Raw genomic sequence first — 18,123 nt, forward strand, 5'->3', positions numbered from 1 at the left:
GGTGTCGTGGTGAGAGTAGAAGTGGAGAAGGTCGTGTTGGTTGGCAGGTTTTTCGATAGGCTTTAAAACGAAGTTCATGGTCAGCTTTGCAGATAAGAACATCAAGGAAAGGAAACGAGTTGTCGACTTCTTCTAGTGTGAACTGGATTGAGTGCTCGACCTGGTTGAGCTTGTGTTGGAGAGGTTGAGGGACTCAGCCCTCCCGGAAGAGAGGTTGATAGCCTCTGTTGCTTCATGATAAACAGTTTAATTTGAAACACATGTTGATGCCAGCATCATAAGTCACGCTACTCTCATTGCTAGAGATCAGCGTTGTAACTACAGTGTGGGGTAAACAATAGTAATTACTCTCTTCCCCTTAGAAAGAAAATTAAAGAAAATCGTCTGACCACTTCATTCACAGTTTGGGACAATCATGAATTTGTACCCTATTTGCTCTTGTTATAATAAGGTTCTTCTGGTACAAAATTATTAATTTATACATTAACATAATTGAAAAAATATATCTTTAAATATAAAAGAGAAAATTTTAGAAAGGATTAAATTTTAAATGTCTTGCTAATTGACCAGTTTTACCTATTCGGCACGACACACGCACACGCACACACACACACACACACACACACACACACACACACACACACACACACACACACACACACACACACACACACACACACACACACACACATATATATATATATATATATATATATATATATATATATATATATATATATATATATATATATATATATATATATATATATATATATATATATATATATATATATATATGACTAAAGAGAATTCTGGAAACGGAACTCGAACTGTGATCCATCAGTCCATGTATGACTCAGGGCCAACGCTGTTACTTCTCAACCACAGATCTTAAAATAGGATGAATTAACCACCAGCACTCCAGTATTCTGTTTCTTCGTTGACAGTTGTTCATTACTACTTATCTCGAGTTCATGAACTATCTGGCCTTAATTAAAGGGCATGAGAAAAGATGTTCCCCGATAGTTTCTGGGACAGTCGATAAGATAGCGGGATCACAGTTGGTGCCGCTGATACAACCATGTCATAGTCGTGCTGAATTAAAAAATCATCCTATTGCAAGTGCTGTGGTTGAGTAGTTACAGCGTTGGGCCTTGTTTTAGATGATCCCCAATGTTCGTATCCCATTCAGTTTTCTCTTTATTCTCTGACGATGCAACATACCCTCAGTGAAAACACAATAAGTGTCCACGGCCCGAGACTGTTCAATAGCCTCCCACCAGCCATTGGGGGAATTACTAATAAACCCCCTGGTTGTCTTCAAGAGGGAGCTGGACAGATACCTATTGTCAGTGCCGGATCAGCCGGGCTGTGGTTCTTCTGTTGGACTAAGCGAGGCCGGCAGTAACACCCTCGCTGATGAAGTCCTGATCCACCGGGAGACCTGGTCATAGACCGGACGCGGGGGCGTTGACTCCCGGAATACCCTCCAGGTAGATTACGACAGTTGTGATGTAAATGGTTTGGAAAACCGACAAGTTGAATGAGATAACTGCAACATCTGGGAAACCTCTCGCCAGCCAGAGGCTTCTTTAGTCCAATGCTGAGAAGAACGGAGAAGTATCTCAGTCACTATTACTACTGTTCCGATTACTTCAACAAACAAAAAAAGCATCCCAATTTTCACATCTATTGAATCCGACTCTACATTTTCATGAGCCATCATACAAAATAATAACATCCTTTCAAGATCCTCAAAAACCCTTGGTAACCAAAGTTTCCAAAAAAAAAAAAAAAGAATAGGAACCGATCGAGTGGCTGTTAAACTCGTTAGTCAAGTGTATTCTCCCAGGTATTAGTGTGTTGTTGTTTTAGACTGGCGAGGTTGCTGCAGTCTTCCCTGATCTGTGCTCCGGATTCAGAGCCTTCCCTTCTGGTGTGCCTCGGGGTTCGAACCTTCATTTTCCGGTATGGTTCCGGATTCAGAGCCTCGCCTCTCGGTCTGACCTGTTGGCCGAGTTCAGAACCTCACCTCTCGGTCTGACTTGGCCAGGCTCAGAGCCTCACTAAGCAAGAACTTACGGGCAAGTGTGTGTGTATCTCCCAGTGCAGAGTGACAGAATGAACTTTAATCCATATTTTATATATTAAAATGTCCTTGATGTCAGTGTTCATGTGGACTGTGAACTTAACTACCGTCACATAACAAGACAATAAGCGCACCAAGACAGCATCAATGACCAGCATCATAACAGCGAGCTGCTCGGGAGTCCCACTCAACCATAACAACTAACATCGGAAACAGTAATGTATATTTTCTAGTTAATAATTATTTGTATTTCAATGTTTTATTGTGAAAAATAATTATAACATTATTCATGGGAAATAAGAAGGTAAATAATCAACTCCTAGACTACTCTGATCGCCGTTACTGATCTCTGGCCTCTTGTCCTTATCATCTCGTGATACGCTGTATATTGCGTTCCTTCTACCATTGCCTCACCCGAATCATTAACTTTGTAACCATCCCAAGATTAAAGAAATACTTCCCTACCTCCCTCTAGCTTATCTATATTAAGCTTTCATATGTGCCCCCTCAATCCTGGTCTTATTAAAGCGAGCTTTCCCTATATGTCCAGTCTGTTTCTCTGATGAATTTGTAAGTCTCAATCATGTTTACCCATGTCCTCTCCGCCAGGGACGTCAGGTTTAGTTCCTTCAACCTCTCCTCTTAGTGCATCTTTCGCAGGCCTGGTACTAGTCTGGTTTCAGAGACATATAGGACTCAATACCCTCTGGTGGGTCGTCCTCATATATTAGGAAAAGTAGTAGTTCCAGTTCTGATCCTTGCGGAACCCTACTCGTTACTCTCTCCCATGGTGATGTCTCATCTCTTACCGTTGCTTTCTACTTTCTGACATTCAGCAGTTCCCTGGCCCACTAGAACATTCTATCTTTAAACTCTATCTTCTCTTCTAATATCTGGAATAGTCACTGGTGTGGTGCTGTATCAAATACTTTCCTGAAGACCAAGGAAGATGTAATATACCCAGTATCTCTGTCACTCTAGTTAAACTCCGGAATATTCACAACACACGATTTCCCATCCCGAAAACCATCCTGGTTTCCCGTGCGCGTGTATGTGTGTGTGTACTCACCTAATTGTGGTTGCAGGGGTCGATTCATAGCTCCTGGCCCCGCCTCTTCGCTGATTGCTACTAGGTCCTCTCTCTCCCTGCCCCATGAGCTTTATCATACCTCGCCTTAAAACTATGTATGGTTCCCGCCTCCACTACGTCACTTTCTAGGCTATTGCACGGCCTGACTACTCTATGACTGTGTGTGTGTGTACTCACCTAGTTGTACTCACCTAGTTGAGGTTGCAGGGGTCGAGTCCTAGCTCCTGGCTCCGCTTCTTCACTGGTCGCTACTATGTGTGTACTCACCTATTTGTACTCACCTATTTGTGGTTGCAGGGGTCGAGTCTTAGCTCCTGGCCCCACCTCTTCACCGGTTGCTACTGGGCCCTCTCTCTCCCCGCTCCATGAGCTTTATCAAACCTCGTCTTAAAACTGTGTATGGTTCCTGCCTCCACTACGTCATTTTCTAGGCTATTCCACTGCCTTACAACTCTATGACTGAAGAAATACTTCCTACTATCTCTCTGACTCATTTGTGTCTTCAAATTCCAATTGTGGCCTCTTGTTTCTGTGTCCCCTCCCTGGAACATCCTGTCTTTGTCCACCTTGTCTATTCCACGCAGTATTTTATATGTCGTTATCATGTCTCCCCTGACCCTCCTGTCCTCCAGTGTCGTCAGGCCGATTTCCCTTAATCTTTCTTCATAGGACATTCCTTTTAGCTCTGGAACTAACCTTGTCGCAAACCTTTGTAGTTTCTCTAGTTTCTTGACGTGCTTTATCAAGTGCGGGTTCCAAACAGGTGCTGCATACTCCAGTATGGGCCTGACACACACGGTGTACAGTGTCTTGAATGATTCCTTACTAAGGTATCGGAATGCTGTTCTCAGGTTTGCCAGGCGCCCATATGCTGCAGCAGTTATCTGATTGATGTGTGCTTCCGGAGACATGCTCGGTGTTATACTCACCCCAAGATCTTTCTCCTTGAGTGAGGTTTGCAGTCTTTGGCCACCTAGCCTATACTCTGTCTGTGGTCTTCTGTGCCCTTCCCCTATCTTCATGACTTTGCATTTGGCAGGATTAAATTCGAGAAGCCATTTGCTGGACCAGGTGTCCAGTCTGTCAAGGTCTCTTTGAAGTCCTGCCTGGTCCTCATCAGATTTAATTCTCCTCATTAACTTCACATCATCTGCAAACAGGGACACTTCTGAGTCTAACCCTTCCATCATGTCGTTCACATATACCAAAAATAGCACTGGTCCTAGGACCGACCCCTGTGGGACCCCGCTCGTCACAGGTGCCCACTGTGATACATCATTACGTACCATGACTCGTTGTTGCCTCCCTGTCAGGTATTCTCTGATCCATTGCAGTGCCCTTCCTGTTATATGCGCCTGATGCTCTAGCTTCTGCACTAATCTCTTGTGAGGAACTGTGTCAAAGGCCTTCTTGCAGTCCAAGAAGATGCAATCAACCCACCCCTCTCTCTCGTGTCTTACTTCTGTTATTTTATCATAAAACTCCAGAAGGTATGTGACACAGGATTTGCCTTCCGTGAATCCGTGCTGGTTGGCATTTATACTCTTGTTCCGTTCCAGGTGCTCCACCACTCTCCTCCTGATAATCTTCTCCATAATTTTGCATACTATACACGTCAATGACACAGGTCTATAGTTTAGTGCCTCTTTTCTGTCTCCTTTTTTAAAAATGGGAACTACATTTGCCGTCTTCCATACCTCAGGTAGTTGCCCAGTTTCCAGGGACGTGCTGAAGATTGTGGTAAGTGGCATGCACAACATATCTGCTCCCTCTCTAAGGACCCACGGGGAGATGTTGTCCGGTCCCATTGCCTTTGAGGTATCGATGTCCCTTAGCAGTTTCTTCACCTCCTCCTCATCTGTATGTATGTCGTCCAACACTTGTTGGTGTATTCCTTGCTTGTGTCCCCATCTGGTCTGTCCCCCCAGAGTCCTTCCTGTCTCTACTGTAAATACTTCCTTAAATCTCGTGTTGAGCTCCTCACATACATCTTGATCGTTTCTTGTGAGTTCTCCACCTTCTTTCCTCAGCCTTATCACCTGGTCCTTGACTGTTGTCTTCCTCCTAATGTGGCTATACAGCAGTTTCGGGTCAGATTTGACTTTCGATGCTATGTCGTTTTCATACTGTCGCTGGGCCTCCCTCCTTATCTGTGCATACTCGTTTCTGGCTCTTCTACTAATCTCCTTGTTTTCCTGGGTCCTATGCCTCCTGTACCTTTTCCATTCTCTGTTGCACTTAGTTTTTGCCTCCCTACACCTTCGGGTAAACCAAGGACTCGTTTTGGTCTTCCAATTATTTCTGTTTCCCTTGGGAACAAAACTTTCCTCTGTCTCCTTGCACTTTGTTGCCACATATTCCATCATCTCGTTTACTGATTTTCCTGCCATTTCTCTGTCCCACTGAACCTCCTGCAGGAAGTTTCTCATACCTGTGTAGTCCCCCCTTTTATAGTTTGGCCTGTCCCCTTCAGTTCCTGTTACCTTCTCCACTTGTAACTCTACTATATAGTCAAAACTCAGAACCACGTGATCGCTAGCTCCAAGGGGCCTCTCGTAAGTGATGTCCTCAATGTCTGAACTGCTCAGGGTGAACACAAGATCCAGTCTTGCTGGCTCATCCTCCCCACTCTCTCTCTGGTTGTGTCCCTGACATGTTGATGCATGAGGTTTTCAAGTACCACATCCATCATCTTGGCTCTCCATGTTTCGGGACCCCCATGTGGCTCCAGGTTTTCCCAGTCGATCTCCCTGTGGTTGAAATCGCCCATTACCAGTAACTTTGCTCTGCTCGAGTGAGCTCTTCTTGCCACCTCAGCCAGTGTGTCCACCATCACCCTGTTGTTTTCTTCGTACTCCTCTCTTGGCCTCCTGCAGTTCTGTGGTGGGTTATACATCACTCCAATGACTACTTTATGTTCTCCGGACTGAATTGTACCTACAATGTAGTCTCTTTCTCCAATCATGTCCATGCCTTCCGTTTCCTCAAATCCCCATCGGTGTTTTATGAGCAGTGCAACCCCTCCTCCCCCTCTACTCCTTCTATCTTTCCTCAGGATCTGATATCCTGTTGGGAAGATTGTGTCTGTTATTGTCTCAGCGAGTTTTGTTTCTGTGACTGCTATGATGTCTGTGGATTTTTCACTGATTCTTTCGTTCCACTCCTCATGTTTATTCGTTATTCCATCCGCGTTTGTGTACCAAACCTTCAGTTTCTTTTCTATCATTGTGGTCATGCAAGAATATTGGGGTTGGGGGAGCGAGAGCCTTGGTGGGGGCCTATATGGGGCTGTGGTGTAGGTGGGGTTTGTGTTGATGGGGGTGGGGTCAGAATGCCCATAAGGGACAGCTGTTGGGGTGAGGTTTGTGATATGGGGGTTGGTGGCAGAGGGAACAGTGAGTGGGTTGTAGTATAGGTTGCTCAGTTGCGTTGGGAATGTCGCGGGTGGAGTCTTTTGGTGGGAGATTCTGTGGGGCGTGTTTGCCCTTCCTCCTGTGTCTGTGTCCTGCTCATTTTCGTCATTGCCTCTCGTTCCTCCTTGCGTCTCTGTACCCTCTCTTTCAGTGTAGTCCTTTCTTCTTGTGTTCTGTCGCGATCGAGGTATACTCTCTGGTACCCCTATTTATCCCTCAGTCTTGCTTTCTCTTGCAGAATCCTGGTTCGAACTGATTCTTCCTTGAAAGTTACTCTGACAGGCCGTATCCTTCCACTCGCAAACCACCCAATTCTCTGAAAATTTGTCACCTGGGTCATATCGCCCTCACCTATTGTTTTCATGATGCCTTCAATCATTTTTTTCTCCTCCTGTTTTATTTCTTCAAAGTTGTCCCCCTTGGCTTCTTGGAGCCCGTACACAAAAACTGACCTCGCCCTTTCCTCCTCCCACTGAGTCTCCATCTGCTTCCTCTGAGGCATTTTATTTCCTTCCATTGACATGTTCTTGCCTTCAGTCCCTGTCATATCTGAAACTTCTATTCTCAGTGAACTGTCTTTCCTGACCAGCTGTCCCTTGCTACTGCAGTTGGCTGTTAGAATCTCTGCATATAGCATACCTTCATTGTCTTCGGACCTGTCATTTGTGTGTGTGTGTACTCACCTAGTTGAGGCTGCGGGGGTCGAGTCCGAGCTCCTGGCCCCGCCTCTTCACTGATCGCTACTAGGTCACTCTCCCTGAGCCGTGAGCTTTACTATACCTCTGCTGTGTGTGTGTGTGTGTGTGTGTGTGTGTGTGTGTGTGTGTGCGTGAGTGTGAGTGTGTGTGTGTGTGTGTGTGTGTGTGTGTGTGTGTGTGTGTGTGTGTGTGTGTGTGTGTGTGTGTGTGTGTGTGTGTGTGTGTGTGGGGGTATGTGTGTGTGTGTGTATGTGTGTGTGGGCAGGTGGTGAAGCACAGCTTGCTCCACCATCTGCCTGCTCCACCACCTGCTATACTCGTATTACCACTAAACTAACAACACTCCCAGTTTAAGTGTCAGTCATCCAAACTGCATTATTTATCTCTTGTCTGGTGGTCAAGTGTGGCAGAACCTTCTTGGTGTCTTCTTATAATATTAATAATAATAATAATAATAATAATAATAATAATAATAATAATAATAAGAAGAAGAAGAAGAAGAAGAAGAAGAAGAAGAAGAAGAAGAAAAAGTAGAAGAATATTTAATAATAGTAATTAATTAATAATAATGAATGAATGAAAGATGTGTTGAGAGTAAACTAGGCCACTACCTCCTCTACGCGCCTCGATGCTGGGAATGGAGCTATAATTCCCTTCCTCGGATCAAACCTCATAGCTTACCATTCCCCAACCGCTGTATTACCACAGTGACTTTAGCGTTCGCCCTGTGAATGTATCAATAATGTGCCGGATCCACCAGGCTGTTGGTGTCTCAACTGCCTATGCAGATGCCTACACAGGTGTCTACATATGTACCTACACAGGTGCATACAAATGTACCAAGAGAGCTGCATACACAGGTACCGACACATATGGTTAAACAGGGTCTGCACATGTTTATGCAGGTGTCTAAAACATGCGCTTAAACAGGTGTCTACACAGATGTTTATAGATATGTCTGCACATTCGCATACCTGGTGAGTTCCGAACGTCAACGGCGCCCCAGCCCGGTCCATAACCAGTTCTTCCTGTGGATCAGGTCCTGATCACCTAGGCAGTTACTGCTAGCCGCACGCAATCCAATGTTTGAACCACAGCCCAGCTGATTAGGTACTGACTTTAGGAATCTATCGAGTTACTTCTTGAAGATAGCCAGGAGTCTATTGGCATGATGGGAGACTGTTGAACAGTCTTGAGCCCCTTACACTTACTGCATTTTCTATCGGTGTTTTCACGGCACCCTTGCATTTTACTGGGGTATGTTGCACCGTCTGTCAAGTCTTTTGCCTTCGGAGGGAGAGATTTGTGTGTGTAGATTTGGGATCAGTACCTCTATGGTTTTGCAGGTGCAAATTATGATGTATCTTTCTTCTCTGCGTTCCAAGGAGTAGAGGTCAAGGGACTTCAAACGGTCCCAGTAATCAAGCATGCAGTGAGGGTTCTCTATATATTCTCCGTATCAGCAATTTCGCCTACCTTGCAGGGGGCTGATAGTGTACAGAACAAGTTGTGAGGGAACAAGTGACTGTAAGAGGATTATCGCTGGCTTGGTATCCCTTGTTTTGAAGGTTCTCATTATCCTTCCTATCATTTTCCACGTAGTTGTAATTATGACACTGTTGGGATCCTTGAAGTGAAATCATCCTACCTTATCACATTAAAGTCCTTTATATTAGTTTTTTCCGCTCTTTTATGTGGTTAGGATTTCTTTTACACTCCGTTTTAACTTTTATTTCCTCAAGTTTTCCATAATGGAGCAACTTAAATTTTTCTCACTAAACATCACATTGTTTTTTTTTTGCGGCCGAGTGGAAAACTTGACTTCAATCTGCTTGGAGATCTGCTGTGTTCTCAATGGATGACACCCTCATGCAAATTCTAGTATCGCCTGCATAGGAAGACGCAAATCTATAATTTACATCACCGTCTATGTCAGGTACAAGTATGAGCAGAATGACTGGAGAAAATATTGTACCTTGTGGAACACTGGGAGCCAGTACTGTACCTTGTGGAACACTGGGAGCCAGTACTGTACCTTGTGGAACACTGGGAGCCAGTACTGTACCTTGTGCAACACTGGGAGCCAGTACTGTACCTTGTGCAACACTGGGAGCCAGTACTGTACCTTGTGCAACACTGGGAGCCAGTACTGTACCTTGTGTAACACTGGGACCAGTACTGTACCTTGTGCAACACTGGGAGCCAGTACTGTACCTTGTGGAACACTGGGAGCCAGTACTGTACCTTGTGGAACACTGGGAGCCAGTACTGTACCTTGTGGAACACTGGGAGCCAGTACTGTACCTTGTGGAACACTGGGAGACAGTACTGTGCCTTGTGCAAACTGGGAGCCAGTACTGTACCTTGTGGAACACTTGCAGCCAGTACTGTACCTTGTGCAACACTGGGAGCCAGTACTGTACCTTGTGCAACACTGGGAGCCAGTACTGTACATTGTGGAACACTGGGAGCCAGTACCGTACCTTGTGCAACACTGGGAGCCAGTACTGTACCTTGTGAAACACTGGGAGACAGTACTGTACCTTGTGAAACACTGGGAGCCAGTACTGTACCTTGTGCAACACTGGGAGCCAGTACTGTACCTTGTGGAACACTGGGAGACAGTACTGTACCTTGTGCAAACTGGGAGCCAGTACTGTACATTGTGGAACACTTGCAGCCAGTACTGTACCTTGTGAAACACTGGGAGCCAGTACTGTACCTTGTGCAACACTGGGAGCCAGTACTGTACCTTGTGGAACACTGGGAGCCAGTACAGTACCCTGTGCAACACTGGGAGCCAGTACTGTACCTTGTGGAACACTGGGAGACAGTACTGTACCTTGTGGAACACTTGGAGCCAGTACTGTACCTTGTGGAACACTGGGAGACAGTACTGTACCTTGTGGAACACTGGGAGCCAGTACTGTACCTTGTACAACACTGGGAGGCAGTACTGTACCTTGTGCAACACTGGGAGCCAGTACTGTACCTTGTGCAACACTGGGAGCCAGTACTGTACCTTGTGGAACACTGGGAGCCAGTACTGTACCTTGTGGAACACTGGGAGCCAGTACTGTACATTGTGGAACACTGGGAGCCAGTACTGTACCTTGTGCAACACTGGGAGCCAGTACTGTACCTTGTGCAACACTGGGAGCCAGTACTGTACCTTGTGGAACACTGGGAGCCAGTACTGTACCTTGTGCAACACTGGGAGCCAGTACTGTACATTGTGGAACACTGGGAGGCAGTACTGTACCTTGTGCAACACTGGGAGCCAGTACTGTACCTTGTGCAACACTGGGAGCCAGTACCGTACCTTGTGCAACACTGGGAGCCAGTACCGTACCTTGTGCAACACTGGGAGCCAGTACTGTACCTTGTGCAACAATGGGAGCCAGTACTGTACCTTGTGCAACACTGGGAGCCAGTACTGTACCTTGTGCAACACTGGGAGCCAGTACCGTACCTTGTGCAACACTGGGAGCCAGTACTGTACCTTGTGCAACACTGGGACCAGTACTGTACCTTGTGCAACACTGGGAGCCAGTACTGTACCTTGTGCAACACTGGGAGCCAGTACTGTACCTTGTGGAACACTGGGAGCCAGTACTGTACCTTGTGCAACACTGGGAGCCAGTACTGTACCTTGTGCAACACTGGGAGCCAGTACTGTACCTTGTGCAACACTGGGAGCCAGTACTGTACCTTGTGCAACACTGGGAGCCAGTACTGTACCTTGTGGAACACTGGGAGCCAGTACTGTACCTTGTGGAACACTGGGAGCAAGTACTGTACCTTGTGGAACACTGGGAGCCAGCGCTGTACCTTGTGGAACACTGGGAGCCAGTACTGTACATTGTGGAACACTGGAAGCCAGTACTGTACCTTGTGGAACACTGGGAGCAAGTACTGTACCTTGTGGAACACTGGGAGACAGTACTGTGTATTGTGGAACACTGGGAGCCAGTACTGTATATTGTGGAACACTGGGAGCCAGTACTGTACCTTGTGGAACACTGGGAGCCAGTACTGTATATTGTGGAACACTGGGAGCCAGTACTGCACCTTGTGGAACACTGGGAGCCAGTACTGTACCTTGTGCAACTTTGGGAGCCAGTACAGTACCTTGTGGAACACTGGGAGCCAGTACTGTACCTTGTGGAACTCTGGGAGCCAGTACAGTACCTTGTGGAACACTGGGAGCCAGTACAGTACCCTGTGCAACACTGGGAGCCAGTACTGTACCTTGTGGAACTCTGGGAGCCAGCACTGTACCTTGTGGAACACTGGGAGCCAGTACTGTACATTGTGGAACACTGGGAGCCAGAACTGTACCTTGTGGAACACTGGGAGCCAGTACTGTACCTTGTGCAACACTGGGAGCCAGTACTGTACCTTGTGCAACTCTGGGAGCCAGTACAGTACCTTGTGGAACACTGGGAGCCAGTACTGTGTATTGTGGAACACTGGGAGCCAGTACTGTACCTTGTGGAACTCTGGGAGCCAGCACTGTACCTTGTGGAACACTGGGAGCCAGTACTGTACATTGTGGAACACTGGGAGCCAGTACTGTACCTTGTGGAACACTGGGAGCCAGTACTGTACCTTGTGTAACACTGGGAGCCAGTACTGTACCTTGTGCAACACTGGGAGCAGTACTGTACCTTGTGCAACACTGGGAGCCAGTACTGTACCTTGTGCAACACTGGGAGCCAGTACTGTACCTTGTGCAACACTGGGAGCCAGTACTCTATATTGTGGAACACTGGGAGCCTTGTGTGTGTAACACTGGGAGCCAGTACTGTACCTTGTGCAACACTGGGAGCCAGTACTGTACCTTGTGCAACACTGGGAGCCAGTACTGTACCTTGTGCAACACTGGGAGCCAGTACTGTATATTGAGGAACACTGGGAGCCAGTACTGTACCTTGTGGGTGCCTGCACAGTTACTTTCCCAAGTGCCTACACAGTTACTTTCCCAAGTGCCTACACAGGTGCCTACACAGTTACTTTCACAAGTGCTTACACAGGTGCCTACGCACAAACCCACAAATGTGTCTACACAGGTATCTAACAAGAATCTCACCTTCATGAGCTACCAGACTCAGACACAAGTCATTAAGATAACTTTCACGTAGCATTTTCGGCTTTTGAACCTGTCAGTTACATCACTTATTGTCCTATACCAGTGTTGTAGTCTGTCGTAGACTGAATAAATATGTATATTCTCTCAACATTTTCTGAAGATGATTTTTTTTAAGTTTAGTGAAGGTTTAAATATACACAGACACAGACACAGACACACACACACACACACACACACACACACACACACACACACACACACACACACACACACACACACACACACACACACACACACACACACACACACACTTAGTAGGAACAATCCAGTCTGAGGGACATAAGGTGATAATTGCAGTAATGTACAACCCACCACAGAACTGCAGGAGACCAAGAGAAGAATACGATGAGAGCAACAGAGCAATGGTGGACACACTAGCCGAGGTGGCCAGGAGAGCACACATGGGGGGAGCAAAGTTACTAGTTATGGGTGATTTCAATCACAAGGAGATTGACTGGGAAAACCTGGAGCCCCATGGGGGTCCCGAAACATGGAGAGCCAAGATGATGGATGTGGTACTGGAAAACCTCATGCATCAACATGTTAGAGACACTACCAGAGAGAGAGGAGAAGATGAACCAGCAAGACTGGACCTTGTATTCACCTTGAGTAGTTCAGACATCGAGGATATCTTGTATGAAAGGCCCCTGGGAGCTAGTGATCATGTGGTTCTGTGCTTCGACTACATAGTTGAGCTCCAAGTGGAGAGAGTAGCAGGAATAGGGTGGGAAAAACCAAACTACAAAAGGGGGAACTACTCAGGCATGAGGAACTTCCTTCAAAACATTCAGTGGGAGAGGGAACTGACAGGAAAACCAGTACAAGAAATGATGGACTATGTGGCAACAAAATGCAAGGAGGCAGAGGAGAGGTTTGTTCCCAAGGGAAACAGAAATAATGGGAAGAACAGAACGAGTCCTTGGTTCACCCAAAGGTGTAGGGAGGCAAAAACTAGGTGTACTAGAGAATGGAAAAGGTACAGAAGACAGAGAACTCAGGAAAATAAAGAGATTAGCCGAAGAGCCAGAAACGAATATGCACAGATAAGAAGGAGGCTCAGCGTCAATATGAAAATGACATAGCATCGAAAGTCAAGACTGACTCGAAGCTGTTGTACAGTCACATCAGGAGGAAAACATCAGTCAAGTACCAGGTAATCAGACTAAGGAAGGGTGATGGGGAATTCACAAGAAACGACCGAGAGGTATGTGAGGAGCTCAACACGAGATTTAAAGAAGTATTTACAATGGAAACCAGTAGGACTCCAGGAAATCAGAACAGGGGGGTACACCAGCAAGTGCTGGATGAGGTACATATAACCAAGGAGGAAGTGAAGAAGCTGCTATGCGAACACCTCAAAGGCGGTGGGACCAGACAACATCTCTCCGTGGGTCCTTAAAGAAGGAGCAGAGATATTGTGTGTGCAATTAACAAAGATCTTCAACACATCATTTGAAACTGGGGAACTCCCTGAGGTATGGAAGATGGCAAATGTAGTCCCAGTTTTTAAAAAGGGAGACAGACATGAGGCACTAAACTACAGACCTGTATCACTAACGTGTATAGTATGCAAGGTCATGGAGAAGATCATCAGGAGGAGAGTGGTGGAGCAACTGGAAAGAAACAAGTGTATAATTGACAACCAGCACGGTTTCAGGGAAGGAAAATCCTGTGTCACAAACCTACTAGAGTTTTATGACAAGGTGACAGAAGTAAGACAAGAGAGAGAGGGGTGGATCGACTGCATTTTTTTGGACTGCAAGAAGGCCTTCGACACAGTCCCTCACAAGAGGTTGCTGCAAAAGCTAGAGGATCAGGCACACATAACAGGAAAGGCACTGCAATGGATCAGAGAATACCTGACAGGGAGGCAACAACGAGTCATGGTACGTGACGAGGTGTCAGAGTGGGCACTTGTGACAAGCGGGGTTCCACAGGGGTCAGTCCTAGGACCTGTGCTGTTCTTGGTATATGTGAACGACATAACAGAAGGGATAGACTCAGAAGTGTCCTTGTTTGCAGATGATGTGAAGTTAATGAGAAGAATCAAATCGGATGAGGATCAGGCAGGACTACAAAGAGACCTGGACAGGCTACAAGCCTGGTCCAGCAACTGGCTCCTTGAGTTTAACCCTGCCAAATGCAAAGTCATGAAGATTGGGGAAGGGCAAAGAAGACCGCAGACACAATATAGTTTAGATGGCCAAAGACTGCAAACCTCACTCAAGGAAAAAGATCTGGGGGTGAGTATAACACCGAGCATATCTCCTGAGGCGCACATCAATCAGATAACTGCTGCAGCATACGGACGCCTGGCAAACCTACGGATAGCGTTCCGATACCTCAGTAAGGATTCGTTCAAGACTCTGTATACCATTTACGTCAGGCCCATACTGGAGTATGCAGCACCAGTGTGGAATCCACACCTAGTCAAGCACGTCAAGAAATTAGAGAAAGTGCCAAGATTTGCAACAAGGCTAGTCCCAGAGCTACGGGGATTGTCCTACGAAGAAAGGTTGAGGGAAATGGGCCTGACGACACTGGAGGACAGGAGGGTCAGGGGAGACATGATAACGACATATAAAATACTGCGCGGAATAGACAAGGTGGACAAAGACGGGATGTTCCAGAGAGGGGACACAGACACAAGAGGTCACAATTGGAAGTTGAAGACTCAGATGAATCAAAGGGATGTTAGGAAGTATTTCTTCAATCATAGAGTAGTCAGACCGTGGAATAGCCTAGAAAGTGACGTAGTGGAGGCGGGAACGATACATAGTTTTAATTAAGGCGAGGTATGGTAAAGCTCATGGGGTAGGGAGAGAGAGGACCTAGTAGCAATCAGCGAAGAGGCGGGGCCAGGAGCTATGACTCGACCCCTGCAACCACAAATAGGTGAGTACAAATAGGTGAGTACACACACAAACGCACATCAAGAAATTAGAGAAAGTGCAAAGGTTTGCAACAAGGTTAGTTCCGGAGCTCAGGGTAATGTCTTACGAAGAAAGGCTGAGGGAAATCGGCCTGCGTGGTATAGACAAGGTGGACAGAGACGGGATGTTCCAGAGATGGGACACAGAAACAAAGGGTCACAACTGGAAATTGAAGACCCAAATGAATCAAAAGGATGTTACGAAGTATTTCTTCAGTCATAAAGTAGTCAGGAAGTGGAATAGCTTAGTAAGTGAGGTAGTGGAGGCAGGAACCATACATAGCTTTAAGATGAGGTATAATAAAGCTCAAGTAGCAAGGAGAGAGAGAACCTAGTATCACACAGTGAAGAGGCGGGGCCAGGAGCTGAGTCGCGATCCCTGCAACCACAATTAGGTGAGTACACACACACACACACACACACACACACACACACACACACTCACACACACACACACACACAAGAGACACAAGAGAGAGCTGGACAGATACCTAAAGTCGGTGCCGGATCAGCCGGGCTGTGGCTCGTACGTCGGACTGCGTGCGGCCAGCAGTAACAGTCTAGTTGATCAGGCCCTGATCCATCGGGAGGCCTGGTCGTGGACCGGGCAGCGGGGGCGTTGATCCCCGGAATAACCTCCAGGTAACCTCCTCCAGGTAACCACACACACAAGGACACACGTACACATACATACATATACATTCACACACACACACACACAAGGACACACGTACACATACATACATATACATTCACACACACACACACACAAGGACACACGTACACATACATACATATACATTCACACACACACACACACAAGGACACACGTACACATACATACATATACATTCACACACACACACACACAAGGACACACGTACACATACATACATATACATTCACACACACACACACACAAGGACACACGTACACATACATACATATACATTCACACACACACACACACAAGGACACACGTACACATACATACATATACATTCATACAGGCCAAGTCACACCTCACTGTGGCTTGATAGTACCCTATCCATTCCTTCCCCTACACCTCTCTCTCTCTCTCTTTTCCTCTCTCTCCCTTCCCCCATTCCCCTCTCTCTTTTCCTTCCACTCTCCCTCCTTCCTTTCCCCCCTTTCTCTCCCTCTAGCCCTCTCCCACTCTTTTTCCTATCTCCCAAATGCTCTCCCTGTCCCCCTCCCTTTCATTCCCCATCTCTCTCCCATTTACATCTCCCCTTACAACTCCCCACCCCCCACCTCCTTTATTCCTTTATCCATCTTTCCCTCCACCGCACTCTCTCTCTCTCTCTTCCTCTACCCTTCTTTCTCTCAATCTCTTCCTTTTTTCTCCACCTCCTCGCCCACCCCCACCTCCTTTATCCCTCTTTCTCTATACCTCTCTCTCTCGTCTTCTACCCCTCGTCATCTCCACTTCTTTCTCTACCACTCTACTCACACACACACATGCACACACACACACACGCACAGAACTCACAAGAAACGATCAAGAGGTATGTGAGGAGCTCAACACGAGATTTAAGGAAGTATTTACAGTAGAGACAGGAAGGACTCTGGGGGAACAGACCAGATGGGGACACCAACAAGGAATACACCAACAAGTGTTGGACGACATACATACAGATGAGGAGGAGGTGAAGAAACTGCTAAGGGACATCGATACCTCAAAGGCAATGGGACCGGACAACATCTCTCCATGGGTCCTTAGAGAGGGAGCAGATATGTTGTGCGTACCACTTACCACAATCTTCAACACATCCCTGGAAACTGGGCAACTACCTGAGGTATGGAAGACGGCAAATGTAGTTCCCATTTTCAAAAAAGGAGACAGAAAAGAGGCACTAAACTATAGACCTGTGTCACTGACGTGTATAGTATGCAAAATTATGGAGAAGATTATCAGGAGGAGAGTGGTGGAGCACCTGGAACGGAACAGGAGTATAAATGCCAACCAGCACGGATTCACGGAAGGCAAATCTTGTGTCACAAACCTTCTGGAGTTTTATGATAAAATAACAGAAGTAAGACACGAGAGAGAGGGGTGGGTTGATTGCATCTTCTTGGACTGCAAGAAGGCCTTTGACACAGTTCCTCACAAGAGATTAGTGCAGAAGCTAGAGCATCAGGCGCATATAACAGGAAGGGCACTGCAATGGATCAGAGAATACCTGACAGGGAGGCAACAACGAGTCATGGTACGTAATGATGTATCACAGTGGGCACCTGTGACGAGCGGGGTCCCACAGGGGTCGGTCCTAGGACCAGTGCTATTTTTGGTATATGTGAACGACATGACGGAAGGGTTAGACTCAGAAGTGTCCCTGTTTGCAGATGATGTGAAGTTAATGAGGAGAATTAAATCTGATGAGGACCAGGCAGGACTTCAAAGAGACCTGGACAGACTGGACACCTGGTCCAGCAAATGGCTTCTCGAATTTAATCCTGCCAAATGCAAAGTCATGAAGATAGGGGAAGGGCACAGAAGACCACAGACAGAGTATAGGCTAGGTGGCCAAAGACTGCAAACCTCACTCAAGGAGAAAGATCTTGGGGTGAGTATAACACCGAGCATGTCTCCGGAAGCACACATCAATCAGATAACTGCTGCAGCATATGGGCGCCTGGCAAACCTGAGAACAGCATTCCGACACCTTAGTAAGGAATCATTCAAGACACTGTACACCGTGTATGTCAGGCCCATACTGGAGTATGC

At 46.6% G+C, this 18,123-nt stretch overlaps 1 protein-coding gene across 1 annotated transcript in view; it reads left to right on the forward strand.

The window, feature by feature from the left end:
• Window positions 1-1,917: 1,917 nt before the first annotated feature.
• Window positions 1,918-18,123, forward strand: part of LOC128706525 (uncharacterized) — a 138,630-nt gene continuing 122,424 nt past the window's right edge. The window contains exon 1 of the mRNA XM_053801432.2: window positions 1,918-2,304. The gene's annotated coding sequence lies outside the window, so the exon portion shown is untranslated. The remainder of the gene's footprint in view (window positions 2,305-18,123) is intronic.

This window comes from Cherax quadricarinatus, chromosome 3 (assembly GCF_038502225.1).
Source record: "Cherax quadricarinatus isolate ZL_2023a chromosome 3, ASM3850222v1, whole genome shotgun sequence".
In the NCBI taxonomy this organism is placed as follows: Eukaryota; Metazoa; Arthropoda; class Malacostraca; order Decapoda; family Parastacidae; genus Cherax; species Cherax quadricarinatus.